This window comes from Anneissia japonica, unplaced genomic scaffold (genome assembly GCF_011630105.1).
Source record: "Anneissia japonica isolate Jap-2015-1 unplaced genomic scaffold, ASM1163010v1 scaffold287871_len1641731_cov197, whole genome shotgun sequence".
Taxonomy (NCBI): domain Eukaryota; kingdom Metazoa; phylum Echinodermata; class Crinoidea; order Comatulida; family Comatulidae; genus Anneissia; species Anneissia japonica.
The window spans coordinates 740722-749622 of record NW_022712275.1 but is presented as its reverse complement, the minus strand read 5'-3'; positions in this window follow the sequence as shown (position 1 = coordinate 749622).

Genomic DNA, 8901 nt, shown 5'->3' with positions numbered 1-8901 from the left:
GTACAGTCTAATTTCGCCAAATAAAATTTATGAACAAGTAACATCATTCGAAGCACATAAAATTTAGGCGGCTATGAATGTTTTACGTCATTTGTGGCATGCCCGTGATGATCTTTCGAGACTTACAACATTAAATGTCATTAAATGTCATATCAAATATACAACAGATGATCTGTCATTACAATTTTAAAGCGATGTACTGTGAATACTATCTCAATAAGAGTGAAGGTGTATTGAACATCAATATAAAAACGCATTTTGATCGTATTTTTGTCAATACATTTTTAACTAGTGTCTACAAAAATATTATGTATGAACATCAAAACATACCATGCTACACCACGCTTTCTGTCCCTCCCTCTCTTTATGGCATTGAAGGTTAATATGTTGACCAGGCAGAGTGAACGTCGAAAATCAAAATTGGTCAGTCGGAATTGTGTATTAAATCGAAGCTAACCATCACCATCATGTATTTTGGCTAGTAGAATGGTATCCACTGGGCTAAATTCAATGGTTAAAGTATTGAAATAAAGCTTGAAAAGTTTTGTATTCTAAAATCATATTATAGGCCTAGGTATTATGAGCCCCTATAGACGTGGGAAAATTTGCCAAATAGACGACCCTATAAATTCAAGATTTGGGCTAAACAAATTTGCTTGGCCCGCGTAAGAGTAGAGAGCAGGTTAGATCTCAGTGGCCTTATATGGTAGCCACTCTGAGCGTTGAAACATGGAGATCTTGGACGAGGAGCAGTTCAATTTCCATAGCTGATAGTATCTATTTGTGTTTCTTTGTGGACTAAAATGTAAGTGTCAAGAGCACCGTCTTTCGGAGGAGACGTTTTAAGAATATATATAAAACTGTGTAAAATGGAAAACCCTAAAATGTTGAATGTAAATTTAAAACGTTTGAGGGCGCCGGTAATAGTTATACCAAGATATCCTATAGTACTTATCTCGTCTGTAAATTAGTTTACATTTCTGTTGTGTCGATGAATGTCATTCAAGGCGACGAGGGCGCCAAACAAACCTGCCGTTATAGACATCTTTTGGCGAGACCGTTATGCTGGTATAATGGCATATAGACCTAAGTTTAAATCAAATTTCCATTACCAGGTTATCTGTTTGTTATGAACTCACGTCATTTTTTAATAATATAACTTCTATTAGAATTTCATTTCAGCAATATCATAAAATCCATAAAGACAGATGCACTGTGTACCCGGATTTACGAAGAACAAATTGATACATATTGTAATAATAAAAGTGTTCGAATAGGAACACAGCTTAATTGCATCCAGCACAGCTCATTAGCTTAAAGTTCCTTTATTTCAGTTATATGAAAAAGTGTGTCTGGCGGGATTCGAACATGCGATCTCTCGCTATCGAGTATCATACCATTTACATCACGGAGATCTACGCTCAGATCCAACCCCAGCGAATACTGTAGTCAAGAATCCATGCTGTAATTTTTAAAATTCCTTATCAAACTAATCGTTTTTCTTCAATTTTGCTTTGTGCACTGAACGTCTCACTCTCTTCATGTCCATCCCTCATTAAACAACATTTTTTAACGTATGTTTATGATGCTGGTGTGACTGAATAAATACAATTAAGCATAATATCTGCCTTAATAATTTGTATTTGCATCAACATCAAATTTACCACAATTTAATATATAGCAAATGACAACAGTAGTTACATTTTATTACAAGAAATCATTTGAACATTCAATGCAGTTGTTATAATTTTATTTTACAGTCCATGTTTTGAGCCATGACAGGAACATAAGCAAGGTAAAGTTTCAGGAGTACAGGCCCGTAGCGTGAGTTAATTTGTGGGAGGTTCGTTTCAGTGAAAAGTGGACCCTTTGGAAACCATTAACCATTATACAATAACGTAATATTGTTAGCTGGGAAAGATTAGGAAATGCCAACTTGGAATACTTCTGGCTTGTATGACGAATATCCATTTTTCATTTTTAAATGCGGACCTTCTCCAGTTTTTGGGCGGTTCGTCGTAACCCCCTTAACCCCCCCGCTCCCACACACACACGCTACGGGCCTGGAGTATAATACCAAGTAATCAAGTAAGTAATCATCATCATTATCAAGTTTCTAGACTAAAATTTAGATTAACATGGCCCCTGGACCCCATAATTGGTAAAAGCACTAGTCATCATCACAATCATCATCATCATCATGACCACCACCAACATCGTTATCGTCATTATCTTTATAATAACATCAGTGGCGGCGCCAGCGGGGTGGCAGGGGGATTAAGCCCCCCACCGGACAGGTCAAGCCCACCTAAAAATAGGCCCACACCAAGCCAACACATGTCTGTCACAGTCTGAGAGTGCCATTTTCGGCCATCTAGAATTTGATATTCTTTTAAAAAAATCTCATTTGGGAGGGGGAACCCCCTCTTAACCCCTTCTAACAGCTCGAGCATACGAGCTCAAGTCCCCTTGTCGGACAACTTAGCTCCCCCAGAAAATATATCCTAGAGCCGCTACTGAATAACATCATCTTTATCGCCATCCTTACCAGCAACAGCATCCTCGTTATCATCATCAATATAATCATCGTCGTTATTTGTTCAATGTTCAATTCATGTCGATATGAAGGTCTGCATAGCATATATCGCTATCATCATCATCATCATCATCATCATCATCACATTCATCATTATCATCGTCATTGTTCTGTTTTTTTCATTTCAAATCGATAAATTATCCATCGGCAGAAGCACCACCAGCCAGTCAGTGTACATTGATGAATATTTCCGCAAACACCATTATCAAAATCAACAGTTTTTTTTCACAAATAATATTTTATTTATTAGTCATTTATTTATTACGGTATAAAAAATGTACAAAATGGTAGCACGCAGCTAAAATTAATAGATAAAAATATATAAAACGAATCTAATTATTTAAGCTATAAAATACATTGCACTTCAATTCATATTTACACCTAATAAATAGCAAGAATAAGAATATATTTATTTATTCTGCACTCATGCATAGGCGACAGTTCATAAAAGTACAAGATACCTAGTAAAAAGATTTCATGAGAATGATAAAGATTGGTAATACAAAAACTATGATAATGGCAAAAATAGAAATAGAAAATTAATGCAATTTATATAACAGTACAAGTATAGGCCTACCGTAAACTTAATAACCCAACTGGTTGAACTATACAGGTAAGAATCTAAATAATTATTCATCGTTAAGTTTTCGCAGCAAAAAAAAAATCACCCTTTTTTTTCTCCAACTAGTTTGACCCACAATATAACAGCAGCCCATAGGCGTATTGAAACAGATTGGGGTGGAGGGGGCGCGAAGGTGAAGTGGGAGAGTTCGATGATATGGTGAGGGTGGTATGAGGTGATTTTTTACTACCTTAGGGTAGTTTTTGGCTTAATAAATTTCATTAGCGTGTTCTTGAGGAGGGCATGCGATCCCCTAGATATACCACTGTTGCAGCCCCATCATTTGGAACAGAATGCATAATCAAACGGGCAATTAAAGAAAAAGCCACATTGAAACTCACCTTAGCATTACCAACTGTTGTTAGTATATCAAACCGCCCATCACCATACCATCATTATTAATCACCAACGTCCACAATTATATGTTTCCTGTATTGTCGATCGCAATAAATTCTAGTCAGTTTGGCAACGACGCATGCGTCGGCGACAGTGGACAATCATTTAAGGCCTCACTTATCGACCATTTCTGTTTGTTAATAAGTGATGAGGAATATTAACTCATATGTTAAACACAATGACATTATTATTATCATCATTGTTATTATTTATATCATTTATATAGTGCCTTTTCTTTGCATATACAAAGGGCTTCTTTTTCATTAGATCCACATGCTTTTTTAAGTGTTGCTGATGGAAACAGCGCAGGAGCAGGCAACCCCACCAGGTATCCATTTATACTCCTGGTTGGAGAGAAGCAATGCAGTGCCCCTTGCTGAAGTGAAATGTACTGGGATTGAACCCCAACCTCGAGGTTTGGAAACCAAACAGTTCCCGCTGCGAAAAAAAAAATCGACATTAGCGAAAGGGATGCCCGCCCGCCACTCCCACCCTCTGGACAGCCAAACAATCCTAATCAAGTTTCATTTAGGTTAACATGGCCCCTGGACCCCCATAATTGGTAAAAGGACGTCGCCCCCTGACGAAAGGTTCAACCTCCCACCAGGAAAAAATCCGCTAATGTTATACAGATTTAATTCCAGGCTCTCAGTTTCTCGTAGAATTTCAACCAAGTTAGCTAACAAATAGTTCTTCCAGAGGTTCATTTCACATTTCACAAACCCCAGGAATTCGGACTTGCCTTTTGCAGGTACAGATCTACCATTTCATCATCACCATCGTTATCATCAGCATTACTTTATCCGCATCATCGTTTATAGAATCTACCTTATGTCGATAGATGTCCATCAGAAGCACGAGTCTACATAGCAAATTGATGTTATTCATTTGGAAATTCACACATTATCAAAATCTAGATTTTTTCTGAAATGAAAATACAGTTTAATGTATAGATGTATGAATAGGCAGCTACCCTCGGTTCAATTCACAAGCCCACCAAGTCTTTTTCAGGCTTTTAGACATTCAAACATCTTTTTAAAACTTAACTTTGCAAATTTGGTACCCCATTTCATTATCGTTAGTCGTCACTAAAGTCATCACCATCATCTGTCATTACAGATTGTTGTAATCATGGAGGTATATTATACATCCATGTTGTAATAGAAAAGTCAGTTCAAATCACAACTCACTAAAGTTCGAGAAACCACCCGAAACTTTAAAATCCATAATAATCGTCACTAGTCATCATCACAATCATCATCACAATCATCATCATCATCATCATCATCATCATCACCATCACCACCACCAACATCGTTATCGTCATTATTCATTTATTTAATTTCACGTCGATATAGCCATCGACATGAGTACCAAGCCAGTCAATAAGTAAGTTATCATATTTCCTCAAGCATCATTATCAAAATCACCAGATCTTTTTTCTGATACTTTAATATTATAAAACGTATTGAAGGAATATATTCATTTAATTATTCCGCACACATGCATGTCGACAAATACCTGCAATACACAAGGTATTCGTTGCCTTGATACTGTCTGTGGACAACAAAATTACTATTTCTGGAATGAAAAACAAACTATTACTTATAAACCTTGCATTCACTATACAGATTCATCATTTTTATTTTCATTTACTAGACTACAATGGTAAATAAATGTCATTTACTATTGTTTTACGTTTACAAAATTAAAATCCAGAACAAATTTAGAAAAAAAGTCAATTTTTAGTATGTTAAAAACGAGTCATAAACGCATGTTCTGATGTACCAATTTATTGAAACCTAGGGACACAATGTTTGATATAAGGGGTTACAATAAATGTGACTAAAAAAGACAGACACAAATGTACACAGAGTCAAAACACACTTGCTTGTACAGATGTACAGATTTATTATTACAACAATTTCATAGCGATACAATTGAAGACGTATTGGGGCAGCACCTGCTATCATGAGCAAAACCTGACCTAACCCACTATCGGCACGAATAAAATACAATAAAAAAAATCTATGATTTAAATTAAGTGGTTTACAAGATTGGTATTGGGTGCAACATTAGTATGATTGTTTTACATTTAGAAAATTAAAATTCAGAACAAATTTAGAAAAAAAAAATCACTTTTTAGTATGTTAAAAACAAGTCATATAAACGCATGTTCTTATGTACCAAGTTATTGGAACATAGAAACACAACGTTTGGTATAGGGGGGGTTACAATAAATGTGATTAAAAAAAGACACAGACACAAAATAAATGTACACATCGAGTCAAAACGCACTTGCTTGTACAGATGTACAGATTTATTATTACAACAATTTCATAGGGATACAATTGAAGACGCATTGGGGCACCACCTGCTATCATGAGCAAAACCTGACCTAACCCACTATCGGCAGAAATAAAATACAATAAAAAAAATACTATGATTTAAATTAAGTGGTTTACAAGATGGGTATTGGGTACGGTACAATATTAGTATGATTGTTTTATCTACACAAACAATCTATAGTGATTAGTTGACTTACTTGGTTTGATGCTTGGATGCTCGAAGCGATGTCTTGCTGTGTTAGTAACTTACCTGTGGTTCTTCCGTCACATTTGCATATAATCAACATAATTGATGATTAACAGAAACAACGGACATAATTCTATATCGGCCTAAGTGTTAGTTCAATTTGCATATACATACATTATTTATAAACATTCTAATTGATGTTGTATACTGTATATGATAAAATGATGTCAAAATGTTGCTGGATATATGATCTAATTTTGTTGTCAGATTATCAGCATAACAGTGGCCAAGCATGGCGATAAGAGCCTACTGGAAGTTTATCCATGGAATCCATGGTTCATCTAATAATATTCAATTCGGAATAACCATTGAACCTTGCCTTAAATATAAAATCTGGCTATTTTTTTTCTATACAGTATTAACATTGCATAACATCAACTATAATGATATCTATTAATTATTAGCTTCGTTGCCCTGGAAAAGAAGAGCTTAATGTCTAACCCTGTGTGTTAGTAGAATTGTAGGAAACATCACATTTTAACCAAAAAGGTACTATATAGGTGTCTATATATTAGCTTATTGGTTTCAACACATGTTAGTTCTTACTATGGTTGATGCTTGGATGCTCGAAGCTGCGATGGAATTCATCAGATCAGCACATCAAGGGGGGATGGAGGATAAAAAGGTGCAAACGTCGAAAGATTCCAGTTGGCAAGTATTTCAATACTTTTTTAAATTTTTAAGTGAATATTTGAAATTTGAATAATGGCATCTACGAAATCTACGTGATTCCTAACGTAATTACAATAATAAATAATGGTAATACATTAAAATATAATAGCAATAACAACAATAAAAAGATAAACAATACGACAATAATATTAATAAAATATTCTAAATAAAATAAAAGAGACCTAATAATAGAAACCTATGAAATAATTATATTCTTTTAATGTGCTGATTATGTGCATATTAAGAGAATAAGGTAGATGTATGTTGTTGCAGTCGAATAATAGGCCTAATGAAATGAAAATGAAATACAATGAAATGTAATAAGATAAAGGATGATTAAATATAGATGCCAAGTCAAATAACGTGTAATCCAAAACTCTAAACAATATACGGTATAGGCCTATAATAATTCTTCGCAATGTTGCGCCAGGAATTGCCTGACTGACGCAACAATTTTCTTGCGCCCATGAATCCACTAGTTTAAATGACATCCAGTTGTAAGACCAGCCTGCAATACAAAATGGGCAACATTAGAGACTAATACTTATAGACACATGATGGTAGGCCTATGTGGTAGTGAAGTCATGTTAGCCTACCTCTTCTCAAAATGTCTAAATACTGTGCGAACGGTTGATATTTAAATCACAACGATATCGTCAAAGATATAAAACTCGTTACGTCCGAAATCATGGTAGGCCATCAGAACTAGAATGCGTTATATTGACTTAATTCAGCCGCTTTTAAAAGGCGTAGTTCTCGGTCTGTCCTCTGACCTTCGTCAGAGTAACTTCCAATAGTACATTATTATATTTATTATAAACATTGGCCTATTAGGCCTATTAATACTTTTTCTCTGGTACTTACCTACTGTATCTCTCTCTGTTCACACCCTCCTCCGCTGCTCGCACTAGGAGAATAGACGAAACGATACCGGTGTATTCAAAATATGAAGCTTAACTCTGATTGGAGGCTATTGTATGCATGGTTGGATTAAAACAATAACATCTAATCAAAATTTGTTTAAGAATGATGTAACTGTCCAAAGAACAATAACCACTGCCTAATATAAAATACATGTTTTGGTGACCCAGAGCCTCAGTGCTGTTGTTGTTGTTGTTGTCCAACTTTAAAAAAAAAACTTCGTCCAGCGTCGCCAGTTTTGAACGGACGTATATAAAATTTTGTACACATCTAGAGGTGATTTCCAAACAAACGTTCATCGCCCTTTTTAAGTTAGACCCCAGGGTCGCATGAATGGTGCGGTTGTCATCCATGTTCATTAGAAAAGAAAATTAACAGCGAGGCGCGATTCGAACTCGCGACCTTCGGTTAAGGATGTGTTCTAAAGAACCTAAGTCGTGAGCGTCTTGGTATTCATTTTTTTTTCAATTGTAAGAAAAAAATTTTTTCCAATTTTAAGTAATTTAACTTTGTATAAATGATCATTCTTAATAATGTTTTTTTTCTTGTACAAATAAACATTCTAATTATTTAAATATTACTGTACATTACCACTAATAGAGCATGTCGCATGAATGGCGCGGTCGGTTAAGAAAGTGTTCTAAAGAACTTAAGGTCATGAGTTCAAAACGCGTCTTAGCTTGGTATTAAATTTTTTCTCCAATTTATTTATATTTTAAATTTTGTACAAATGATCATTCATTCATCATTAAATAATGGTGTTTTTTTTTTGTACAAATAAAGATTCTAATTATTTAAAAATTTCTATCTTATTAGCTTTTCCAAAGAACCCATTATAATAACTTGCGCATGTAGCGTCTTTAAGCATCGAGGAACGCGCAGACCTCGTGAGCGGTCGCTCTTGTTATTAATACGATGACTAGGATCATAAAATTTAATTATGCTGTGTAAAAAACACCATATTATGGCCGATCAATGTTTTGTTAAGGGAGCCTCGCAAAATAAAGCAACGCGTATACGAGTGGACCCTGTCTCTTATACACATCTAGATGTGTATAAGAGACAGGAATAATTGCAGTATATATAAAATATTAATACA